We start from the raw sequence: 26,742 nt of genomic DNA, 5'->3' as shown, positions 1-26,742 counted from the left end.
AACCGCCGGACGCACTAGCCGCTACCACCTCCTTTTAAGCAGGTGGTAGTTTTTCAGCTAGCACAGGGGTTAGCACGTGATGAAAAGTCACGCTTATTAAACCCGCTAACGCGCCTTCGTAAAAGGAGCCATATATATATAATATATATAATTTTATTATTATTTTTTTTTATTAACCACCTTTTAATGAAGAGTTTCACCCAAAGCGTTGAATATTCAATAGTAATACACATTACTTTTAAGTATTTTCCCTATATACAGTATATTTATAAAAAGTTAAGCACTGACACTTAACTTTCTGTAGGTGGCCTCTTTCAATATCAAGACCTCTAATTTCATATGCAAATTCCTAATTTTAATTTATAAAAAGCAGTAAGAAAACAGAGGACATGACCACAAAGAAAAAAGAAAAGAACAGAAAACAAATTTTTTTAAAAAAATATACTTAAAACAGTGCTTTAGGTGTCTGCCTGAAAACTGGATGGAGGGCAGCTCACATAAAGAAGTTATTGATTGGGACCAGGGCTAGAGCTGGGGCTGGCAGAAAACGGGAGGCTATAGGCAGTTTTTCCATATATGGGGCCTGGTTTTCTATAAGATGCTGATCTCAGCAGAGGCCTAAATAATAATAATAACAACAGTTTATATACCGCAGGACCGTGAAGTTCTATGCGGTTTACAATGATTAAAAGGTATTACAGATCAAGTGGCATAAACAAAGTTCAGAGTTAGTGAATAACAGTTCTAAAGATCATTTGTCGAGGACTAAGATTGTATAGGTCAGTCCTATATAGTAGGGAATGATTAGGATTCATTTGAATTCAACCCATTTCTTTGTTTTCCTTAAAATTATGTTTATAAGATGCAAATGTATCTCCCCAATATTGTGGGCTTTAAAAGGATTGTTTGTTATTGTTGTTGTAGAAGTGTTGTAACTATGTATAAGAAACCTTTTTCTTTGATATCATTTGATATTGTAAATTTATTAAACTTAAAAATAAAAATAGTACATTATTAGTGGTGAATGAAAGAATGAATGAAAGAAAAAAAAAAAAAAGAGTTGGAAGGAAAGGGGGTGAAACATTAGGGATGGACTTAATGATGAGGGCTTCAGGAGCAATGAAATGCATCTTGAAATAGAAATGGTTTTAGGTTTGTCTTGAATTTATCGATTATTTTTTCATGGCGAAGTTGAGATGGTAGAGCATTCCATAAAGTTGGAGCGACTACAGAGAAGTTGGTTTTCCTGGTATAAAAGAATTCCTTAATTGAAGGGACGGATAGTAGATTCTGATCAGCTGATCTGAGGGTCCGAGAAGGGCGAAGAGGGATAAGAAGTTTGTCGAGGAAAGATGGTTGACGGGAAGATTTGATTTTAAAGACCAACATGAGGGTTCCGAGGGAATTTTAAGGCTTTCCATTAGGTATCTCATGAAAACTTCAGTAGGTGTAGACAAAGCAAATTTAGGGAAATTTAGTAGCCGCAAATTTAATCTTCTATTGGAAATTTTCCAATTGCTCGATTTCATTTTGTATGAAAAGTCTATCCTTAACCATATTGGCAGAAAGAGCTTGTAATGAAGATATTTCTTTATTTATTTGATCAAATTTCGTAGATGTTTCTAACTGAATATTTTGTACTAAGTTAGACAAATCATCAAGTTTACTCGCTACCTTAGCGGTATCGTCAGCAGATTTTGTAAGAGCAGATTCGAGCCTCTGAAGCACCTTCAAAGTCACTCTTGAGGAGTCGGTCGTCTCCGCTCTTGAATAGGATGTTGACTCGGTGTCCTGGGCTGTGTGGTCTCCCCCTCCGCGCGATAGCATCGAGCTACTCGAGGTCCCGGCTATCTCACGTTCCTCACAGTCCTGCGCTGGATTCGGAGGTAGTCTAGCTCCTGGGGGGGGACAAAGATGTCTCGAATCCCAAGGTTCCGACGCTGACTGGTGACTGGTGAGCTTGTGAGAAACCGGTCCATCTGCAATTGCCCGGGCCTGAAGGGGTCTGCCCGAAGAATGCCGTTGCATTTGCTGTGGGGTATATCGGTAAGTAAATCCGGTAAGCGGAAAATACAAGAAAAGACAGAGCTCCGGCTCTCACAGTTTTCATGCCGCTGCCATCTTGCCTCCAAGACTGGTATTTTAGTGGATGAGAGACACTCCAGTTTCAGGAGACATGAGTTGCCCTAAATTCTGAAGCAAGCAAACTATCTTTAAACCAGTGGTCTCAAACTCAAACCCTTTGCAGGGCCACATTTTCGATTTGTAGGTATTTGGAGGGCCACAGAAAAAATAGTTAATGTCTTATTAAAGAAATGACAATTTTGCATGAGGTCAAACTTTTTATAGTTGATAAATCTTTCCTTTTGGCTAAGTCGTAATAATAATATTGTAATTTATAGCTAAAGAGACATGTGATCAAGAAACTGTTTTAGTTTACTTTTGTGATTATTATAAACATACCGAAGGCCTCAAAATAGTACCTGGTGGGCCGCATGTGGCCCCCGGGCCGTGAGTTTGAGACCACTGCTTTAAACAGTCATGAGCATTTGGGCTAAGCGGAAAGCAACCCAGCATTAAAGGCAAAAATGCAACTGGAGTTGGCACATGAAAATTCTCTTCTTGGTGCATCAGTTGGTTTTGCCACCCCACAGCATATCGGCATTTTTTTTTTCTTCTTCTAACTTCTGCGCAGAGAAATCCTTCCCCCTTTTCTGTATTTTCATTCAGCATATTATCCTCTCCCCCCCTCTTTAGGCTGGAAAATGTTCCACATCTGATGACAATAAATTGCATACCCAGAGCAGTTATTCTACTTTGCAAATTATTCATCAGATCTCTCATTTACAAAGATGTTAAAACTAATGATGTTACAGCAAGAAAATAGTCAAATCAACAGCAAAAGAGCTCCCATGCAAAGTCCAATTTTTAATATCAAACCCACTGATCCTTTAATAAAAATATTTTCAAAAAAAACACAAAAAACTAATGATGTTAAATGAGAGAGAAAATGTTTTATGCCATACCTTGGGAGTCCCAATAACCTTCTCAAATCAAGCAAATGACCAACATGGACATCTTTTTTCTTTTGAGAGTATCTCTGTTCTTGTATCTGTTAAGTACTGCACCATTTCAATCTGTATCATATACCGGTAGATAAAGGCCAAATGGCCCTTCCAGTCTGCCCATCCGCAGCATCCACTATCTCCTTCTCTCCCTATTGCAGTGGCTCTCAATCTTTTTCGAGGTAGTGGTAAGGTGTTTAAAAAGAACAGGAACAACGCTGGATTTTCTTTTTAAACACTTTATGGCCTTAATCTGCGGATTGAATGGTGTGCATATTTGGGATGAATTTTTTATGAGTTTTTTGATGACGGACTTTGTGAAAGTTTTTTTGAAAGTATTTATGTTCATTTTGATTGGTTTCCTTCAGACGTCCATATCGTGTGAGCTCTCTGATCATAACATAACATTGTGCTTATTGACCGCGTAACCAAAAGTTCAACGCGGTTTACAAAAAGTTATAAAAAAGTAAACATGTTACATAGAATAAGATAATTCATTAAGCAGTCAAATATTTAGAAAAAAGATGGTTCTTCAATTGTTTTCTGAAGTGTCCATAAGAATGGGCAGTAAGCAACAGTATTCGGAATTCGTTGTCATGAAGAGCTGCCTGAGATGCCAAAGTATGATTCAGAAATTTCTTACTCCTACAACCCTGGACAGATGGAAAATTAAACAAAGGATGAGTTCTTCTACTATGGGGGTCTTTTTATCAAGGCGCGGTGGGGGTTTAAAGCATGGAATACCACACGTTAAACTGCCTGCCGTACTAGTCGCTAATGCCTCCATTGACCAGGCGTTAGTTATTTTGCTTGCTGTGGGGGTCCAATGCGCTAACCTCGCTAGTGCGGCTTGATAAAAGGACCCCCTATGTCTGTATAATGCTAAAGAAAATCTATTGACTAAGTAAGGAGTAAGGAGCTGTACCATAAACAGCGTTGTAACAGAAACAGCCTAGTTTAAACATTACCCGGGCCTCCGGAAGTTGGTTCCTATTTCCTGCTATATACGTGGGTTTCATCTGACGCCGTTAGTGCACGGCTGTATGGAGAGCTTCTGTTGGCATCCCTGAGGCAGCCAGTCACGGCGAGACAAGGCTCTTGTAGGATTACAGCGGACCGACGTGGATGGCGCACACATAACTCCATGTCGTACAGCTCAGTAGAAACACTTCCCCTCTTTTGCCCTCTGCACAGTGGTGGGCTGTTGCCCGATTTGAGAGCAACTTTCATTAACTTGTGGAGGTTTTTATGCCAATAAGAAGTAAAGGTTGACCAGCTTATAATCAGATCTAATTGCTGTCAAAATTTCTAGTGTTGAGGCTTTTTCTCCACAATCTTTAGTTTAATAGTTCTCTTTCGGTCACGCCTTTTACCACTAGCTGGTAACATTATTTATACTTATTTAATTTAAACATCTCTATCATATCTCCCCTCTCCCGCCTTTCCTCCAAAGTATACATATTGAGATCTTTGAGTGTGTCCCCATACGTCTTATGACGAAGACCAGTAGCCTTCCACATAGATTCAGTAGGGACACTCCAGCCATGAAGTCAGTTCCACTGTCAAGGTCGTTAAGACACAAACATTGCAGGACCTCTTTGGTGCAAATCAGTGCTTTTTTTTAAGTAAATTCTCTTGCCAAGTTTAAAAGTGAATTCTCTTCCAAATGCTAGAAAGATTTACTATGATTTTTTTTTCCCGATTAAATCATTAATCTGACTGAGTCTCAAGGCGCTAGGAGTTATGCAGAAATTGCTATTAAAAATTATGTCACAGGAGCTGTTTTATGCACTTTTTAAATGCTCCCGATGGCCAAAAACCTCCTATGGGATGTTATATACAAGGGAAGTTTCTCTTTCTTAACCCTTTATTTGGCATTGTTGCTCAGAAGTCTACGGCTCTTAAGGGAGATCTGCATCTCCAAATGCCTGTTACTTGGCACGGTTTCTCTCGTTCAACAGCAAGTTATGTAAAGCAGCCATTTTCACCGTCTGCCAATTAAAGGGTTAAACAGAAAACATCCCAAAGCTAAATGGGTTCTTGGGGACACAGAGAAACTGTCACCAGTAGCATAGGAATGGGGGGAGTGGACCGGCATCTCTCCGCCCCCCCTCCATGCCACACTCGCGCCCTCACTTCCCTGACCCCCCCTGGACCTATTTAAAATCTTCACCAGCACAAGCAACTACTTCTAGCCTGCTGGCTCCCTCTGAAATCACTTCCGGGTTGTGGGGCCAGGACGTGACATCAGAGGGAAATCCGGCACAAGCAGAAGGCTGGAGAAGCTGCTCGCGCTGGCGAAAATTTTAAGAGGTTCGGGGATGGGAAGAGAGGACACGAGTATGGTGCGTAAGGAATGAGGAGAGGAGGGCTCAGGGGGTCGGCACAGAAGGTGCGGGAATGGGGAGGTGAAGAGGAGGAGGGGCGTGTAAGCGCAGCTGCCCCAGGCTCCTCCTACCCTCGCTACACTACTGACGGTCACGTATTTTCCATTCAAGTAAGACTGATTGTAGCTCAGCCTCCGACGCACAATAAGGGTTCTAGGGGGCTTTTACTGAGCGTGGTAGCAACCACGGAGCTTCCTATGCAAATGCATCACAAGGAGCTCGCAAGTATTAAAATGAGCATTCCGAGTAATGCATAACACAAAAGCACCTACCTTTCAGTGGTCAAAATTTTTTGGTAGGTGCTGTCAGCTTGAATTTTGCTTGAATAGAAACTGTGTGTGCACGTTTTATGCGTGGAGTGTCCCGCATTCTGACCAAAGGCGTGGGACACTCGCACACAGCTGCGTCCAAATCACATTGTGAAACTAAAAAAAAAACAAAAGACTTCTGAACTTGCTGCAGCCAAAAATGCTCAATGAGAACAGCCCTGTACTGTACTGGGCCTGCGCACAAGAGCTAAGAACATAAGAATTGCCACTGCTGGCTCAGACCAGTGGTCCATCCTGCCCGGCAGTCCGCTCACGCGGCCTCTAAATGAGTCCAGCCTCTCCCGCGTACATTCCAGTTCAGTAGGAACTTGTGCAACTTTGTCTTGAAACCCTGGAGGGTGTTTTCCTCATAACAGATTCCGGAAGAGCGTTCCAGTTTTCCACCACTCTCTGGGTGAAGAAGAATTTCCTTATATTTGTACGGAATATATCCCCTTTCAACTCTGCCTAATGCTTAGCTCTTGTGCGCAAGTGGAAGGCACAGATCCTCCTCCTTTCACCGTGGTACTCAGCACAAACAGCAGGCATAGAATTTGCATGCTATTAGAGCTGAGCATCGCCAGGAAATTGAAACTCGCTCCTAAACTGGTGATTTCCATCAGGCTGCCCGAGCTCTGTTCATCTCAGTTCCAGGAGGGAAATTTTAGGCCAGTGCTGGATTTTTTTTTTTGCTAATTGTATCCTGATTCATTATGCGACCTGCAGTAGAGAATGACACAGTGACAAAATTCATCACCGTTCCCATCCCCACGGATAACCGCGAGAAATAATCCCATGTCATTTTTTAGTGTCTATTTCAACCTCAGTCCTTCTACACCAGAATTCTTCAAAGCAAAGCTTGAGAGTCAGTGGTTGTACCCATTCATACTCTCTCTCCTTAAAAAATGGCATGAAGATGGTTTCCTGCGGTTATCCGCGGGGACGGGGACGGTGATGAATTTTGTCACCGTGTCATTCTCCAACCTGCAGCACTGATTTCAATGAGTAGAATCAGGGACTATACATACCACAATGCTTTGGGATGCGAGTTCAAAACCAGGACTGGCCTAAAAGTCTCCATCTTGGAAGAGCTTTGTGCTGGATGAATCTAACCAGGTTAAAGTTCCCTCTCCTCATCATTGCCCATCTGGCTTTATTTCTGCACTTTAAATAATAAGGCAGACAGAGTTATCTTCTTAAAATATATAAAAAGGACAGGGCTACAGATAGTTCAGTGTAGGATTATCATATGATTCCAGAAAAGAAGAGGACGATTGAGATATCTGGGTTTTACTTCCATGGAGCACAACAGAAGTAAAACCCAGATGTTTCAATCCATCTTCCATTCCCTGGAACCATATGGTAACCCTAGTTCTGGAAACTCTGACTTGTGTAGATGCAGACGTTAAATCTTTAACATCAATTCAAAATCCAAATGTGCTGCTATTGAAGAATTGTTGGGGACCATTCAAAACCAAGAGCCAAATCATAAAGACAAAGTGGAGAAAAACAGATCTCAATAACTTTGGTTCCCAGACCCACTTAGTGTCCATTGGAGACCATATCCTCATAGGTCTATAAAAAAAAACAAAAAACTGCACTGAAACATGAATAATAAACTTTCATTCACAACTTGGTAACTTTTCAATTTTATATTCTTCCTGAAAGTCTCCAACAATAAAACTTCTTAGATGTGATGGTTATTCAAAGGAAAGCTTTAAGTGCTCCTAGTGGCTGCAATGCTCATGACATCTTATAGGGTGTAAGAACATAAGAACATAAGAAGTTGCCTCTGCTGGGTCAGACCAGGGGTCCATCGCGCCCAGCAGTCCGCTCCCGCAGTGGCCCATCAGGTCCATGACCTGTAAGTGATCCTTTGTCTAAAACCCTTTAATCCCCATTTTTCTTCTATCTATACCCTTTCAAGGTCCTATCTCTATCTCTACCTCTATCTATATCCCTCAATCCCCGTATCCTTCAGGAACTTGTCCAATCCCTCTTTGAATCCCCTTAATGTAGTCTCTGTCCTATCACATCCTCCGGAAGCGCATTCCAGGTGTCCACCACCCTCTGAGTGAAGAAAAATTTCCTAGCATTGGTTCTAAACCTGTCCCCTTTCAATTTCTCCGAGTGCCCCCTTGTTCTTGTAGTTCCCAATAGGCTGAAGAATCTGTTCCTTTCTACCTTCTCTATGCCCTTCATGATCTTGTAAGTCTCTATCATGTCTCCTCTGAGTCTCCGCTTCTCTGCGTGGGAGAGGTTTTCCATACCTTTTATCATTCTTGTCGCTCTTCTCTGAACCCTCTCAAGCATCACCATGTCTCAATCTCTGTTCCAAAATTGTTCATCTCCTTAAACTGGAACGCGTCCCCCAGTGTATTCCCAACAGAGGTCCTCCTGTTTTGCTCCTTCATAGTGGCTAAGTCAAGGGAGAACCAATCAATACTCCATTCAGATGTGTACCACATACATCGCAATTGCTTTCAAAAATTGAAAAGTTACCGCGATTGAAAGTTTATTATTCATGATTAAGTGGAATTTTATTACAGACCTATGATGATACGGGCTCCAACGGACACTTAGTGGGTCTGGGAGCCAAAGTTATTGAGATCTGTTTTCTCCATTTTGGTGTGAAGTATGGCGTTCCAACAATTCTTCAATAGTAACCCTAGTTCTGGGGCATGTTTTTTTCATTTAACCAGTCCATGTGGATTTTCAATATTTTCATTTGACTGTACACCAGCAATCACAGGAGTGACTATCCCAAGTCTGATCAAACTAATTTTGCCTGGTCAGACTTAGGTAAATTTTCAGCTGCGAGCGTAGACATAAGAATAGCCAACAGTCCAACTAGCCCACTATCCTGTTTCTAACAGTAGCCAATGCAGGCCACAAGTGCCTGGCAGAAACCCAAATAGCAGCAAAATTCTAGAATTCCCAAAAGTAGCAAGATTCCGAAATCAATGTGTGTGTGGGAGGGGAAATGCCCTGAGTTGCCCTGCATTTACCACAGGGCAGATACTTACCATTTAGTAAATAAATCAATAAGTGGAAATGGACAGCCAGAAAAGTTTTCATTTGGTGTCATTTCCAGGAATGTTCACTTTATTTATTTATATTTGTTTAAAGAACGTGGAGGGACGTAATAAAAAAACAAACAAAAAAAAAAAACGTCTAAGTCCCCTTTTGGCCTAAGTCAGTAGACGCTGAAGTTGGCAGAAGGGAAATGTCCATTCTAAAAAAAAAAAAAAAATCCAAATTGAGGTTGTTTTTGAGAATGGCCTACTTGCACATTCAGCAATCTACTCGCCCAGACTGCCACTACATCTATCCCTACACCACATTCCCGACCAAAAAAATCGTCCAAGTCCCAAACGCCCAAATCCAGACCTTTTAGGCGAAGGAGGGGCCAGTACTTCACCTAAAAGCAGGATTCTGTAACCAGTGTCTGTCAAAAAAACAACACCAGTTACAGAATCCTGTAACTGGCGCACCCCCCACCACATAGGAGAGGCCTTAGGCAACTGGCCCAATTCCGGTTGGCCCCAGTGCCTAAGGCCCCTCCTATGGGTGGAGCCTTAGGCCCATCGGCCAATCAGGCCCTAGGCCCGCCATTCCGAGGATGGCGGGCCTGCCAGACGGACAGACTAGGGAACCGTCCATCTGACCAACATTAAGGTAACATGGGGGTTGTTCGGGGTTAGGGGGGCCGGGTAGTGGAGGGGCCATTCGGGAGTTCGGGTGGGTTATACAGTATGACTAAGTCTAGGTCGGCCCACCTCCCACCCTTTCCCCTCCTCTATAAACACCTCTTTTCGCTCTAGGCGTTCTGAGGCAGGGTAAAGGCCTAAGCTGGTTTCCCCCCCAGTGAGAGGTTGCAAACTGAAAAAACACCATGAATTCCTTATCTCACACCAAGCAGCATCACGGGGTAAAGACCTAGAACAATTACTTTCACCCTCTACTTATGAGGAATTTAGGAAACGTCTAAAAACACACCTGTTCCTAAAACATCTTGACAACTGATCCACTTATCTCTTTCCTCTCAATAGCGACCTACTTACTGTCCTTTTGATCACTTTTCTCCTCAACAATGAATTTCCTGTCTAATTACTTCTCTTTCTTCTTCCCCTCTTGAAGTCAGTCAATTTGTACCTTTGCTTAATCTTTTGTAAACCGCATAGAACTTCATGGTATTGCGGTATATAAGCTGTTATTATTATTATTATTATCTTTGATTATCGGTTCTTGGACGATCTACCTCTTTGATCATCCAAGTACCAATTTAGGCCACTTTTTGAATGTTTTTTAAAAATTATTATTTATTTATTTATTTAATTTAAAATTTATATACCGCATAAAAACTATGCGGTTTACAAAATTACATGCATACATATTGTGAGCCTCATAGTATTTGCAAAGAGAGCGCATTTGTCCGGAAAGAATGTATACACTATTTGCATACTCACAGTGGTTCAAGCAATGGTTCAAATGGATGCATTACCAGAATGTGCCTTCTTTGCAAATACTGTGCATTCTTTAAAAAAGTGTGCACTGTTATCAATAACAAAAACAAGATTTTTTTTTCCTACTTGCTTTTTGTTTGTTCATAACAAGGTATATGTTGTTGACATTTCTCATGTTGTTGCAAACTAGAGAATGACAAGGTGACAAAATTCATCACCGTTCCCGTCCCCGTGGATAACCGCGGGAAATAATCTCATGTCATTTTTTAGTGTCTATTTCAGCCTCAGTCCTTCTACACCAGCATTCTTCAAAGCAAAGCTTGCGGGTCAGTGGTTGTGGCCATTCATACTCTGATTCTTCCCTCTCTCCTTAAAGAATGACATGAAGATGGTTTACCGTGGTTATCCGCGGGGACGGGAACGGTGATGAATTTTGTCACCGTGTCATTCTCTATTGCAAACAGCCCAGTCCTATCATTGTGTATCACTCTATCTGATGTAGACCCGTACATAGACAAAGGGTACCTTTGGAGTGGCCTATGTCAAAAGACGGTCCAAACCTCCTCAGGAATGGTCCAAAGTTCCACAATCTCAACAAAAATGTTCCAAAGCAAAACAATGTGGAACACGTTCCTGGATTTCCAGAGAAGATTTTTAACAGTTTTATTACACAACTTCTTTGTAATACAAAAATACCATATACAGTAGTACAAACATATCAACTTTACTATTATTAAGTTTCAAGTTTATTAACATAGTAACATAGTAGATGACAGCAGATAAAGACCCGAATGGTCCATCCAGTCTGCCCAACCTGATTCAATTTAAATTTTTTTTATTTTATTTTTTTTAAATTTTTCTTCTTAGCTATTTCTGGGCAAGAATCCAAAGCTTTACCCGGTACTGTGCTTGGGTTCCAACTGCCAAAATCTCTGTTAAGACTTACTCCAGCCCATTTACACCCTCCCAGCCATTGAAGCCCTCCCCTGCCCATCCTCCACCAAACGGCCATACACAGACACAGACTATGCAAGTCTGCCCAGTAACTGGCCTAGTTCAATATTTAATATTATTTTCTGATTCTAAATCTTCTGTGTTCATCCCACGCTTCTTTGAACTCAGTCACAGTTTTACTCTCCACCACCTCTCTCGGGAGCGCATTCCAGGCATCCACTACCCTCTCTGTAAAGTAGAATTTCCTAACATTGCCCCTGAATCTACCACCCCTCAACCTCAAATTATGTCCTCTGGTTTTACCATTTTCCTTTCTCTGGAAAAGATTTGTTCTACGTTAATACCCTTCAAGTATTTGAACGTCTGAATCATATCTCCCCTGTCTCTCCTTTCCTCTAGGGTATACATATTCAGGGCTTCCAGTCTCTCTTCATACGTCTTCTGGCGCAAGCCTCCTATCATTTTCGTCGCCCTCCTCTGGACCGCCTCAAGTCTTCTTACGTCTTTCGCCAGATACGGTCTCCAAAACTGAACACAATACTCCAAATGGGGCCTCACCAATGACCTGTACAGGGGCATCAACACCTTCTTCCTTCTACTGACTACGCCTCTCTTTATACAGCCCAGCATCCTTCTGGCAGCAGCCACTGCCTTGTCACACTGTTTTTTCGCCTTTAGATCTTCGGACACTATCACCCCAAGGTCCCTCTCCCCGTCCGTGCATATCAGCTTCTCTCCTCCCAGCATATACGGTTTCTAAGCCATGTACATTATAAAAATTACATAAAAACAATTTAAAAGTTAGGGATACTAAACGATACCAAAATAGATTAGTAAGACACATAATGACTAACTTCAAACAGTAGGGCGGTATATTAAGATTAATCAAACTGAAAACTTCCCCAGAATCACGGGGAATCAAACCCAGTTCCTCTGGTTCTCAGGCCGCTGCACCAACCATTAAGCTACTCCCCCATTCCCACTTTACAGGATTTTCAAAAACCCGCGTTAAAAAGGGACAGTCTGCTATCGCAGCTATTTCGATACTGAAACTAAAAATCGGGAGACATTCTCAAAAAATCGTGCATGCATATGGAGGTCGGCGGACAGCAGCGATGATTTGCAAAATTTGCACGTGCCCACTGCATCACAACACAGGGGCTTTCTAGCAGTCTCTGACACTGACCGGCACCCCTTGCCCAGTCGCTTATTTTTGTCGCCAAAAGCCGACGCCGCTTTCTGAAAATGGCTCAGCATTTTTTAAAGAATCTACCGGAGGGCTCATTTCAATGTCGAAGAGCCCATTTGCATGTCAGTGTCGGTGACTGCTAGAAACCTCTCTAACCACGGAGATAATCCCTTGTTGATAATACTCCACTAAACTGCGTACAGGCTAAACCACCCGAAAACAGTTTAGCGATGGCGTTAAACTTTTGAGAATCTGGGCCTGAATCCCTGGAAATTAGACAAAGCCAGCCTGTTTGGTCTTCCCCATCCAGGTAAAGGGAAGTAAAGGATTTAAACAATCGGCTCTATGTGCCTCAAGGCCAGAATTAGCTCCGTCGTTGGTAAATTTTTTTATTCCATTTCACAAAGAAAGCTTTCAGTAGGCAGCACCAGCTGCCTGTGCACTCTCTTTGAATTTGATAAACTGCAGAGAGAGTGTGTACTTCGGCATTTTATTAAATCTTTGTTGTATTTCTCCTATACTGTATGTACTAGGCTATATGATTGCTAATCCAGGAGCCTTTACCTCAGGGGTCACAACGTGCCACTAAGGACACCAGAGAAGGAAAATGACTGTCATTCACTGCTCATGTCCTCCCACTCCCCCCCTCCCCCTCCCTCGGTCAATAAAAAAGCAGCTGGAAACCGCAGATGCAGCAAGTTAAGAATGATTCATATTGAATTCACTGTCCGCTATGGAAGGACTTTTAAAGAGCGATTTTAGAATTTTTTTTTGCACGTAAAACATTTTATTTATTTATTTATTTAACAAACTTATATCCCACTTAAAATAAAGGGCTCCTTTTACTAAGCAGCGTTAGGGCATTTACGCGCGGAACAGAACATGCTACAATGCCGCACGCGCTAGACGCAAACGCCAGCATTGAGCTGGTGTTAGTTCTAGCCGCGTAGCGTGGGGTTAGCGCACGCTAATCTGCTGGGTGCGCTAAAAACGCTAGCTCACCTTAGTAAAAGGAGCCCAAATAGAAGAGAGCTCTTACGATTTCTGTACAGATGTGCACCTGCATAACACATGTGCCAAGAAGAGCATGTGTGCATTTATGTGGATCTGAGCATAGGGAAGTTCCCAGGGGCAGAGCCTGGGTATTGGCGGAATGGAATTACTATGTTCGCATGTATTATATAAAATAACATACAATAGCTGATGGACAATGCTTGAATACATGATCCACTGCAAAGATCTCCCTCAGAGACCTTTGCTCCGACGCAACAGGTCTTATAAATGAAATACAAACATGCTCTGCATCCACAAAACACCTATCTCCCCCCCCCCCCCATCAAGTGCACATCAGAACTAGCACATTTACCATAAAAGATTTAGATAGCACGCGCTAGCCGAAAATCTACCGCCTGCTCAAAAGGAGGAGGTAGCGGCTAGCACGCGTGGCAATTTAGAAACATAGAGTATGGCGGCAGAAAAGGGCCGTCGGCCCAACAAGCCTGCCCACTCGGATAACCCAACCCCCCTAAGCACTTCCTCGAAGTGAACCCACATGTTTATCCCATTTATTCTTAAAAGCGGGCACGTTGTTGGCCTCGACTACCTGAAGTGGAAGATCATTCCAACGATCGACCGCCCTTTCGGTGAAGAAATGCTTCCTGATGTCCCCATGAAATCTCCCACCCCTGATTTTTAGCGGATGCCCTCTTGTCACCGTAGGTCATGTAAGGAAAAGGATGTCTTCTTCCACCTCCACACGGCCAGTAACATATTTGAACGTCTCTATCATGTCTCCCCTCTCTCTGCGTTCCACGCGTTAAGGCCCTAGCGCGGCTTTGTAAAAGGAGCCCTATGTGTATCAGTGGTCTCAAACTCGCGGCCCGCCAGGTACTATTTTGAGGCCCTCGGTAGGTTTATCATAATCACAAAAGTAAAATAAAACAGTTTCTCGATCATATGTCTCTTTAGTTACAATTTTATTATTAAGACTTAGCCAAAAGGAAAGATTTATAAACTATAAAGAGTTTTACCTCATGCAAAATTGTCATTTCTTTAATAAGACATTAACTATTTTTTCTGAGGCCCTCCAAGTACCTACAAATCCAAAATGTGGCCCTGCAAAGGCTTTGAGTTGGAGATAACTGATGTATATGCATGCCGATTCTCGTGTCATAATAACAACATAAATCTCTCCAAACCAGGCACATTGGGGTCCTTTTACTAACCAATTTAGCATGTGCTAAAGATTAGCACATGCTAAATGCTAAGGCACCCATAAACTATAAAGGGCGCATTAGCATTTTGCGCATGCTAATCGTTAGGGCGCGCTAAATCAGTTAGCGTGCCTTAGTAAAAAGACCCCATTGTGAAATAATACAAAACCTGAAAAAAAATCCTAGCTCAACATGCCTGCTTTGAACCTACCCTACAACAGCACTAATTCCTGATTTAAACAGCATGCGCCCTACCTAAGAACAGGCAGCTCCACAAAGATTGCATAGGGCCCTAGAACACCAAGACACCTACTACTGGTAAAACAGAATAAGTGGGACTGCTATGGAGTTTCTACAGCAAAACTAAGCAAACAAAATATCACTCCTCGGAAAAACCTTCATCAAATACAGAGATTGAAGTGGGAACCCAAAGAAGTCAAACCAGGCATGGGAGAAATAAGAACAAACTGCATTTCCTCCTCTATGGAACAAAATACAAATGCATCTACGATGCACATTTAACATAGAAACATGACGGCAGATAAAGGCCAAATGGCCTATCTAGTCTGCCCATCCGCTGCATCACTATTTCCTCCTCTCCCTATTGGCTAAGGCTCTTAGCATTTGTATCTCCTCTTCCTATAGGCTAAGGCTCTTTACACCTGCATTGTGAAGTCATAGAGCTTTATGGTTATAGAAACAGAGGAACATGATGGCAGATAAAAGGCCAAATGGCCCATCCAGTCTTCCCATCTGCAGCATCCACTATCCCCTCCTCTTCCTATTGGCTAAGGCTCTTAGCATTTGCATCTCCTCTTCCTATAGGCTAAGGCTCTTTACACTTGCATTGTGAGGTCATAGAGCTTTATGGTTATAGAAAAAGAGGAACATGATGGCAGATAAAGGCCAAATGGACCATCTAGTCTGCCCATCCACAGTAACCATTATCTCTTTCTCTCTTCTTTGTTTTCCACTTTATTTGTGATCATTGTACTGTATGTATTTGCTATCTGGTGCACTGTTTGTTTATTTTTATGCTGATATCATGTCTTGAGGGTAATTTTATAACAGACTTCCCAGGTTTGGAAGTGAATAAGGTGCCTGGTTTGAGCCTAATTTATAAGGACAAAACAGGCACCTATGTGTCTTTATATAACAATAGCACAACTCCTGCAGAAATCCTGCCTAGGTTGAAGGCACCGACATTGTTACTGTGCACATTATATATTTATACAGGTATTTCAAAACATATGAGTATATATTATCATGCTCCACCTAAAACACCACCCCCAAGCATGCCCATAGATGCCAGCTCTGTGCCCCAATCAATAGCATAGTAAACAAGGGGCGATCCACCCTGTGTATGGTCTTGGTACAGGCGCCAGCACCCATCCTCCTTTATTCCAACCCCCCTCACTCCTTTCCGACCCCCCTTGTACCTTTTTCAATTTCCCTGCGCGAGCAGAATTACGAACTTGCTGCCCGCGTCAGCGTCACCTCTCTCTGATGTCACTTCTGGGCCCTGGGCCTAAAAAGTGACATCAGAGCGATAGCCAACAAAACACGGGCAGCAAGTTCGCGATGTTGCTCGCTCCTGTAAAATTAAAAGAGTACGCGGGAAGGGAATGGGGGCACACGCACAAGGGGTCAAGAAGGAGCTGGGGGAGGCAGAGAAGGGAGCAGGGGAGGGGCACCACCCAACCTCGCAACACCACTGCCCCCATATTGTGCAAACTCTGTTATTCTACTATACCGCGCTAGCATTTTTAGCGCGGGAAGCCGCGCTGAATGGCCCACGCTGCTCCCGACGCTCATTGAGCTCCTATGAGCGTTGGGAGCAGCGAGGGCCATTAAGTGCGGCTCACCGTGCTAAAACCGCTTACGCGGTTTAGTAGAAGAGGGAGTTAGTCTCTTCTCTGAAGCCTTTAATGGAAGAAGCAACCAACTAGCTGGTCTCATATATACAAGGACTAATACGGACTTGCTTATTCACTCCTACCCCAGCTGATATGATTTTCATGCACCTTTCGGAATTCATATACACTGGACAATGACATGGGGACAAATTTTTCCCCGTCCCTGCAGGAACTCAATTTCCCATCCCGTCCCCGTGTTATACATATTCAAATGACTTGCTACGTACATGTTTCGGCCCTATGGCCTGCGTCAGGAGTCTTTATGATTTGACGTAAGGTTTTATTGTTATGCAATGTGTGGCGGCGGCGAAAAGGGCGAACAGAATGGTAGGAATGATAATGATGGGGATCACAAACAGATCGGAGAGGGTAATCATGCCGCTGTACCGGGCCATAGTGCACCCTCACCTGGAGTACTGCGTCCAGCACTGGTCACCGTACATGAAGAAGGACACGGTACTACTCGAAAGGGTCCATAGAAGAGCAACTAAGATGGTTAAGGGGCTGGAGGAGTTACCGTACAGCGAAAGATTAGAGAAACTGGGCCTCTTCTCCCTCGAACAGAGGAGATTGAGAGGGGACATGATCAAAACATTCAAGGTACTGAAGGGAATAGACTTAGTAGATAAGGGCAGGTTGTTCACCTTCTCCAAGGTAGGGAGAACGAGAGGGCATTCTCTAAAGTTGAAAGGGGATAGATTCCGTACAAACGTAAGGAAGTTCTTCTTCACCCAGAGAGGTGGAAAACTGGAACGCTCTTCCGGAGTCTGTCATAGGGGAAAACACCTTCCAGGGATTCAAGACAAAGTTAGACAAGTTCCTACTGAACAAGGATGTACACTGGTAGGGCTAGTCTCAGTTAGGGCTCTGGTCTTTGACCAAAAGGGCCACCGCATGAGCGGACTGCTGGGCGCGATGGACCACTGGTCTGACCCAGCAGCGGCAATTCTTATGTTCTTATGCTCTAGGTTTCCCTTCAGGCTTCAACTGCAAAGGGTAGGGATGAACAGTTTTAGAAAGTATCTGTTTTTTTCCTAAGTTAACGACAGTCTCAGCTCTTGATATGTTTGAGATATCTTTCAGAGATTCTGAATGTTTCATAAACATCCTACCCACCAGTTTCAAAAATTTATTATGCTCCCGTTGGAAAGAAGAAGTTAGCTGAAGAAGTTAGCTGAAGAAGAAGACGACCCTGCATTTGATATTTTAGATTTGACAAATATACTAGAGAAATCAGAGTCAGAACAGGTGTCTGTAGCTACACTCTTTGGGCTCCTTGCTGGCGTTAGTTTTTCCATGTAGCGCAGGGGTTAGCAACGCGCTAAAAACGCTACCGCAGTTTAGTAAAAGGAGCCCTTTGTTCAATTAGCTTTGGATTCAGACAAGGATTGGTTACGACAGATGTTTTTCAAATATAAAGATAAACTTTTTACGAGTCAAAAAATCAGAATGTACCCCGACGTGTCTAGAATAACTCAAAAGAAGAGGAAACCATTTCTGCTTTTGCGACCTCAGGTCTTAAAATTGGGTGCTACTTTGTACTCAGATTTCCTTGTAAATGTCTTGTTCATTTTCAAGGAGTTAGATATACCTGTTTTGAATCTTCACAGTTGTCTAGATTTATTTCGGGTAAAGAAGTAGGCTTGTCGTTAGTGAGCTAGGTTATGCTCAGGTGCTTATAAGAACATAAGCATTGCCTCCGCCGGGTCAGACCAGGGGTCCATCGCGTCCGGCAGTCCGCTCCCGCGGCGGCCCTCCAGGTCCATGACCTGAAAATGTTCCCTACCTAACCTAAAAAGTCCATATCCTATTTGCTCAGTGTCCTGTGAGGTAAACCTCTATCTGTACCCCGTTATTCCCTTCGCTTCGCTTATCTGTTTGCTTAATTATGTGGTAGAATTAATTATATCTGATTTTTCTTTAAGTTCTCTCCTCATAATTGTAGACCGAATAACAGAACAAAGGGGAAACATTTTTCCTATTTTATAATTATTTCGTAATGTTTAAAAATTATATTTTTGTTTCTGTTAACTTTGCATGATTGTTCTGATCATGGAAACTTGAAAACTTTAATAAAAATTTTTTTTTTTTAAAGTATCTATTCGACAATACTATTTTAAATTGCCTTTCTCTTAAATATAAATGTAGAGATATTCAATAAGGAATCCAACCTAACTAAATAAAGCCAGGTCACTAGAGAAATAACCAGGCTGATAACGCACTAAATTGGGCTTTGGCCCAAATGGTATCATTTTCTGACAACGTCAGATTCACAGTAAATTACAGGCAAAGGCGCAGTCTCTAGCTGTACCAAGAATTATGATTTTTTTTTTCTGTAATTAGAAGCGGGGTCGATTGTACAAGCTTGAAGTGGCAATTATAACTGTTCATCATGTTGGCCTATCTTGAGGAGTGGGGGGGGGGGGGGACACCATCTGACCTGGGTTAAGTTATTTTTCCACCATCTCGAAAGAAGGAAGGCAAGAAATTAAAAAAATAAGTCAAATGCTAAACTTATTGTACTGAAGAGAAAAAAACTGGGTGAAACAACACCACAAGACTGAATATGTGACCACCAGAGTGGAATAGTCCAAATCAGAGAGATGTGCACTGTTAAAAAATATCCTCCAATCTGTCTGATGATATGAAGATCTTTATTGTTCAAAACATCTAAATGTCACATTCACGACTCATTGTTTTGAACAATAAAGATCTTCATATCATCAGACAGATTGGAGGACACTTTTTTACAGTGAACATCTCTCTAATTTGGACAATTCCACTCTGGTGGTCACAAACTTATTGTAATCACAGCCAAATGGGCTTTTTTTTTTTTCAGGGTATGCTTATATGGCCCAGAAGGTATTACATGTCACCTCCACAGCTGTTATATAAGCATAGTCCATCAGTAAGGTTCACTGTTGCAAGCAAATAATTTCTTATCCATAACTTTAAAGGGAAGCCCTTTCAGATACTGATTTTTAACTTGAGAGACAAATAAAGACTGAGTAGAGGCCTGCGGTAGATGTGGATCAGAGAACAATACGGTGACAAAATTCATCACCGTTCCCGTCCCCACGGATAACCGTGGGAAACCATCTTCATGTCATTCTTTAAGGAAAGAGGGAAGAATCAGAGTATGAATGGCCACAATCAGAGTATGAATGGCTGGTGTAGAAGGACTGAGGTTGAAACAGACACTAGAAAATGACATGGGATTATTTCCCGCCGTTATCCGCGGGGACGGGAACGGTGATGAATTTTGTCACCGTGTCATTCTCTAATGTGGATGTCTGAGCACGTGGCTTCTACTATAAATGTAATACTGTGCCATGCAGAAAAGGCAGGTGCGAATGGGAATTGCTACTGCCCATACCCACTAAGAACCAAGGATTTAAGGTACATCTGAAGAATAGGCCCTTTGGAAGTACAGGGAGCCAGATCTTTCTGTTCTTGGGGGAGGGGGAGGACTGCTAGGAGAGGGAAATGGCCAGGTTTCCAAGATTATTTGCAATTTGATATACCGGTCATCAAACAAATATCTGGACAAATTATAGTTTAAAAAAATGTAATAAAAAAAATTAAATAAGGGAACATGAAAACCAGATTAGGACAAAGTGGGTACGGAAGGCACTGAGGGTGGGGAAGATTTAAAATTGCATCAAAGTCAAAATAAAAGTAAAAGGGAGGTAGGAAGGGGAAGGGAGAGAAAAAAGGAGAGGGGAGGGAGGTCACTTCATAAAAGCGGTTGTTTTGAGCAATTAAAAGTTGAAAGGAAACGGGGATCTTATCCAGAATTTTGGTATGCATCTTGAAATAACTTGGGGAGGATTCAGACTGGGGGGCTTGTTTAGGAGAGACCCCTTATTTGGGAGGAAGTCCTCAGGAGGGGTTTTGTGCTTGGGGGAGTGAGGGTGCTTTAGGATGTGGCCCAGGAGCACAGGCTGTGGCTTTACAGCCCAGTGTTCCCAGGATGGTAAAATAACTCCAATCCTTTGCACCCAATGGTCACCACCAGCCACATTATAGAATTTACAAAATAATAAGCATGATTTCCATCTCATTGCTGTGTATTGCAGGGTAACTTTAGGGCACTGAAACCAGCATTAGAGCCTTTTAACACAAATTAAGGGGTGAATACTAGTGCTGCCCGATTCAGGAAAAAAAATTTTGATTCGATTCAGCCTACTGAATTGGTTTTTCGATTCGATTCAATTTTCCTGCCCCCTTTGCTTTCTCCTAACCACACTGGCGCTGTGGTGAAAACAAAATAAACAAAAAATACTCTCTCTCTTAAATCCTAGCTCATGTTTGCGGTCTAACACCAGCTCTGGCAGGATACACGTTTCAAATCTGACATATTGTAATCACAAAAGGGAAAATAACATTAGTTTTTCTACCTTTTGTTGTCTGGTCATTCAAATCTTGTTGGTCCCAGGCTCTGGTTGTCTTCTGATAACTTGCTTGCCAGGGTTTCCTTCTTTCTTCTTTCTCGGTTCTAACCATCCATCTGCCATCTCTGTCCTCCCCTTCCATTTCTCTTCCCTCCCCCGGAGGTCTGGCATCTTTCTTTTTTTTCGTCTCCATCCACAGATCCACCTTTTCTTAACTACCCCTTTCATCCAGCATCTCTCTCTCCTTCCCCACCACCCCATGATCCACCATCTCTCCCTTTCTTTTCCCAACTACCCTCCTATCCAGTATTTTTATCCCCCCCTCCACACCATCCCTTGTGTCCAACTGCTCTCCCTTTCTGTTCCTTCCCTCCCTAAATCCCATTGTCCATCATCTCTCTTCCTCTCCTCTATTTTCAGACCCATTATTTCTTCCCCCCCAAAGTCCGGCATATGCATGTCTCTTTGAACCCCCCCCCTTCCCTCCCTCCCTCCGTGTACTTCTACACCAGGGTCCCCCTACCCTGGTCTATCCCCCCTTGAAGGCCTGTACCTCCCCCTGAAGGCCTGTCCCCCCCATCGAAGGCCTACATCCCCCCTGAAGACCTGCCTGCCTGTCCCCCTTGAAGGCCTGTCCCCCCTTTGAAGGCCTGCATACCCCCGAAGGCCTGCCTGGCTGTCCCCCCTTTGAAGGCCTGCATCCCCCCTGAAGGCCTGCTTGCCTGTTCCCCCTGAAGGCCTGTCCCCCCTTTGAAGGCCTGCCTGCCTGTCCCCCCCTTTGAATGCCTGCATCCCCCCCGAAGGCCTGCTTGCCTGTCCCCCCCTTTGAAGGCCTGAATCCCCCCTGAAGGCATGCCTGCCTGCCTGTCCCCCCCTTGAAGGCCTTCCTGCCTGTTCCCCCTGAAGGCCTGTCCCCCCCCCTTTGAAGGCCTGCATCCCCTCAAAGGCCTGCCTGCCTGTCTGTCCCCCCACTTTGAAGGCCTGCATCTCCCCCGAAGGCCTGCCTGCCTATCTCCTCTGAAGGTCTATACCCCCCTCCCCTGGAAGGCTGCGCCCCCCCCCCAGGAAGGCAGCACCCCTCCCCGAAGGACTACACCCCCCCTCCGGAAGGCCTGCGTTTTCCCCCTGGCCTCCCAGAATCAATCTTCCTAATTTCAGCAGCCTGCAATAAGATCGCTGGCGCTAGCGATTTTGAAAGCTGCTGTACGGCTTTGGAGCGTCTTCTCTCTGCCGCGGTCCCGCCCCTTCTCTGACATCAGAGAAGGGGTAGGACCGCGGCAGAGAGAAGACACTCCGAAGCCATACAGCAGCTTGCAAAGATCGCTAGCGCCAGCGATCTTATTGCAGGCTACTGAAGTTAGGAAGATTGATTCCGGGAGGCCAGTGGGGAAGACGGACAGGACAGCACAGCAGTGGGAGGCCAGCAGGTAAGCCACTTCCTGACTGACCCTCCACACTCGTCCTCTAAAGCAGGAGCGGCAGGCCAGCAAAAGGCAGCGCTGCCGCTCCTGCTTTAGAGGGCGAGTGGGAAGGGTCAGTCAAAGAATCGGGAGGCCGATTTTTTGGCGGGGTAATTCGATTCAAATTGATTCACCCAAAATGAATCGGTGAATCGATTCGAATCATGAATCAGGCAGCACTAGTGAATACTATGGGTTATTGCCTTAATGCAGCTTAACTAGCCCCTCCTTTTTCTAAACTGCGACAGCGGTTATTAGCGCAGGGAGCCGTGCTGAATGTTCTGCGCAGCTCCCAATGCTCATAGAGTTCCTACGAGTGTCGGGAGCAGCACAGAACATTCAGCGCGGCTCCATGCGCTAATAACCGCTATTGCGGTTTAGTAAAAGGAGGGCAGGGGAGGTAAGCCTCTAAATGTTTTAGAAATTGATTTCAAGAAAAAGCAGGAAGGTCACCTGCAAGAATAACCCTCAATCTTAATCTATTTTCATTTTGTTGTAACTAAATATGTTACAAAGATTTGTAAGTCAGTAAACCTAAGTTACACAAGTATTGATGCAAGAAGATGAAATAACATTCTTTTCAGCCTCAGTGGCAAAATAGCGCCCAGAAATTAGGAAGTTGGTTGGTTGGGCTAGGAACTTTTCAGCACCATCTCATATGCAATAAAAGTGAGCCAAGTATAGGACAATCAAGCCATTGTGACATCACTGATGAGGTTGTCTCTTATTGGTGGAATGAGGCATTATGACATCACAATCTCAGCTCTGGTTACCAGAGACTGAAACTCTTCACACTATGAGGGGGTGCTGAAAAGTTCTCAGCCCAACCAAGAAGAGGAGGACGTGGATATGGTTCAATCAATGATCTGACCCAATGATCTCCACAGACAAATCCAAGAAGAAACAAAAAACAATGTGGAGAAATGATGTTCCTGAGATGGACTTTATTAATATTAAAATAATATTAAAACTTGACAAGCCACATTAAAACTTCTAGGACGCAGTCTGCTGAAAAGCTTTGGACCCTGGACCTAACACGGTCCGTGTTTTGACAGAATGTCTTCAGGGGTCCCTATGAAGTCCTATGGTAAAGATACGTGGATAAAAATGCCAGTCGGAAATAAACTGATCCGTAAAAGCTGAGTGCAGGACACTGGCTCAAAAAGGCGAGTGACCTTTGATCCCATGTCCTACACACAGCTTCTACGGAACAGTTTATTTCCCGTGTTGGGTCCAGGATCCAAAGCTTTTCTGCGGACTGTGTCTTAGAGGTTTTAATGTGGTTTGTCAAGTTTTAACATTATTTTAATATTAATAAAGTCCATCTCAGGAACATCATTTCTCCACATTGTTTTTTGCTTCAATCAATGATCTGAAACAATTTCAAAACGTAGAATTTTGTTTCTGCAAATTGGCTTTTAACGAAATAATATAACACTCTTTTCAGCTAATAAGGCTCCGAATTTAGGAAGTTGGTTGGTTGGACTGAGACCTTTTCAGAACCCCCCCCCCTCGTAAAGAACCAAAAAACATTGATCCCCCTTGTACTAAAACACGCTAGCGGTTTTTTGTGCCAGGAGCCGCGCTGAATGCCCCGTGCAGCTCCCGACGCTCATAGAAACTTTATGAGCATTGGGAGCAGCATGGAGCATTCGGCGCGGCTCCCGGCACTGAAAAACTCTAACGCGGTTTAGTAAAAGGTGGCCATTGTGAAAATATGAATCACATAGACAACTCCAATACTTATCTTACTTTCTCAGAATATTATAAAATATTTCATGGACTCATTTGTTTGGTGTGGGGTGGTGGTCGGTTGTTGGTTTTTTTTTAGTTAGCATCCCGTCTTTTTTTATGGATGTTGAAGGAAAAGAAAAATGCATTTCACCATAGTAACATAATAACATAGTAGATGACGGCAGATAAAGACCCGAATGGTCCATCCAGTCTGTCCAACCTGATTCAATTTAAATTTTTTCTTCTTAGCGATTTCTGGGCAAGAATCCAAAGCTCTACCCGGTACTGTGCTTGGGTTCCAACTGCCGAAATGTCCGTTAAAACCTACTCCAGCCCATCTACACCCTCCCAGCCATTGAAGCCCTCTCCAGCCCATCCTCCCCCAAACGGCCATATACAGACACAGACCATGCAAGTCTGCCCAGTACTGGCCTTAGTTCAATATTTAATATTATTTTCTGATTCTAGATCCTCTGTGTTCATCCCACGCTTCTTTGAACTCCATCACCATTTTCCTCTCCACCACCTCCCTCGGGATCACATTCCAGGCATCCACCACCTTCTCCGTAAAGTAGAATTTCTTATGAAATTGAAAACAAATTACTCTAATCACACAATTGATGGGGATGAGAAATAATATACAGTGATGCCTTGGAATCCGATCTTAATCCGTTCCAGAACCCAGTTCAAGTTCCAAAACGTTTGAGTTCCAAGACAATTTTTCCCATTGAAAATAATGGAAACTGGATTAATCCATTCCTGGGTCCCACAAACTCAAATTTTAAGAGTAAATACACTGGATTTTAGGGGCAGAAACACACACATACAATGTGCAGGGCGTTCAGATTCCAAAGCAGAGTTCAGATTCTGGGGCAAAATTTATACAAAAAAACAGTTCGGATTCCAAAACGTTCGAGTTCTGGGGCGTTCGGATTCCAAGGTACCACTGTATTTTCTTTTTCATTGTTTCTTTTTATCAACCAGATAAGTTACTTTGAATAAGAGAAACTATTGTACTTAAAAGTGCAAAGGAAAAAGGGAAAGTAATCCATAATAATAAAACCCTTAACCGAGCATGTGCGATTGAAACTCCGTGCCTCCTTGCCTTCGTGCCTCCGCATGCGCAGTAGAAGGAGCCTGTTGCGGTTTCCCCATCACCCTCCCTCGGCGATGCTGCGAGCCCGGAGCCGGTGACCACCACGGTGGCAACTCCCCCCCACCCGCGAAAAGTAAAAACAACCGCTGCCGTATAAGAGAAGGAGGCTGGGGGCAAAAAAGGGATGTGAGAAAAGGGGGCGGGGGCTGGGGGGGTAAAAAGGGGTTTGAAGCTGGGCCTGAAAATAGGGGACATGTGAGGGAAAGAGGCTTTAAAGGGGGGGTTCTTGGAATGGACCAGGATCCAAACCACATTTCAGAGGCAAAAGGGGTCAAATAGAAGGGAACTAGGAGCTGAAAAAAGGGGTAGGTGGGAGAAGGGGGCTGCAAAAGGGACATGTGAGAAAAGGGGCTGGGGCTGGAGGCTGAAAGGGAAAAAATGGGAGAAGGGGGCTGGGAGGGCTAAAAAGGGGATTGGAGCTGGGGCTGAAAAAAGGGGACATGTGAGGGAAGGAGGCTTTAAAGGGGGGTGGGGCTACAAAAAGGGACATGTGAGAGAAACGGACGGGCATGTGAGAGAAAGGGGCTGAAGATAGGAGCTGGAAGAATAAGTGAAGGTTGATGGGGAGGGAGTTCTATGGAGCTGAAGGACAGAGAAAGGGGACAGATTTTTTAAGTTGGTGAGCAAAGGTGGAACTAGGGAAGGTAAAAGGGGAAATGGGAGCCTCAAAACAGGGGTAAGACATAAGAAGAATAGCCATACTGGATCAGACTAATCTATTCTAGCACCCGTTAATGTAACGGGCTTAAACGCTAGTATATATATAAAACACGGGCAGTATTAGCATAGAAGAAAAAGATGACAGAGAAACAAATTTCAAATTTGTTTTTTTAATTTCCTCCTTTTAGACTGTTCCATACTACTTACTTCCCGAAGGGCAGCTTTGTCGATGGGGCTTAGTGAAGACTACTTCTGACCTCAATTTCTTTGCCTGAAGTGTAGCCGAGAAAGTGGAAATGCTGGGCAGCCAGTGAGGCCCCCACGCACCTCACAGTAGCGCAGGGGGGGAGGGGGGGGGCTCGCTATGAGGTAATGCCTTTGGAATGTGTGTGCGGTTGGCTGGCTTTGAAAAGAGGCCTCATCAGCTTCCCAAAAGCTCCCTCTTGAATATTCACAGAGAGTTTTCCCACTGAGGACTCCTATTGTCCTACGCAGAATACATGAAAAAGCAGGAACCCTCCAGCGCAGTGTCTGCTGGCAAGAAATGTGCTCGTTATAAAGCTATTGATCAGCTTACAGTGCTCTTAGATACTCTGAATTTTCAGAAACCAACTATAAGTGTGAAACACGCATATATGGGCAGAGGACATACGATGAAATTATGAGGTGATGGGCTCAGGAGTAATCTAAGGAAATACTTTCTTACAGAAAGGGTGACAGATGCGTGGAATAGACTCCCGGTAAAGGTAGTGGAGACAAAGACTGTGTCTGAATTCAAGAAAGCGTGGGATAGGCATGTGGGGTCTCTTACGGAGAGGAGGAGATAACGAATGCTGCAGA

At 43.6% G+C, this 26,742-nt stretch overlaps 1 protein-coding gene across 4 annotated transcripts in view; it reads right to left on the bottom strand.

Moving 5' to 3' along the window:
* SEMA5B (semaphorin 5B) overlaps positions 1 to 26,742 on the bottom strand; it is a 653,562-nt gene that overhangs the window by 410,448 nt on the left and 216,372 nt on the right. The window contains exon 3 of one of the 4 annotated variants that reach the window (XM_033946985.1): positions 5,725 to 5,877. The exons of the other annotated variants lie outside the window; for them this stretch is intronic. The gene's annotated coding sequence lies outside the window, so the exon portion shown is untranslated. The remainder of the gene's footprint in view (positions 1 to 5,724; positions 5,878 to 26,742) is intronic. 4 annotated transcript variants of the gene reach the window in all.

The sequence above is a fragment of the Geotrypetes seraphini genome, chromosome 5 (assembly GCF_902459505.1).
Source record: "Geotrypetes seraphini chromosome 5, aGeoSer1.1, whole genome shotgun sequence".
NCBI lineage: Eukaryota > Metazoa > Chordata > Amphibia > Gymnophiona > Dermophiidae > Geotrypetes > Geotrypetes seraphini.
The sequence above is the reverse complement of the archived record's forward strand: the minus strand, read 5'-3'. Positions and strand labels throughout refer to the sequence as shown.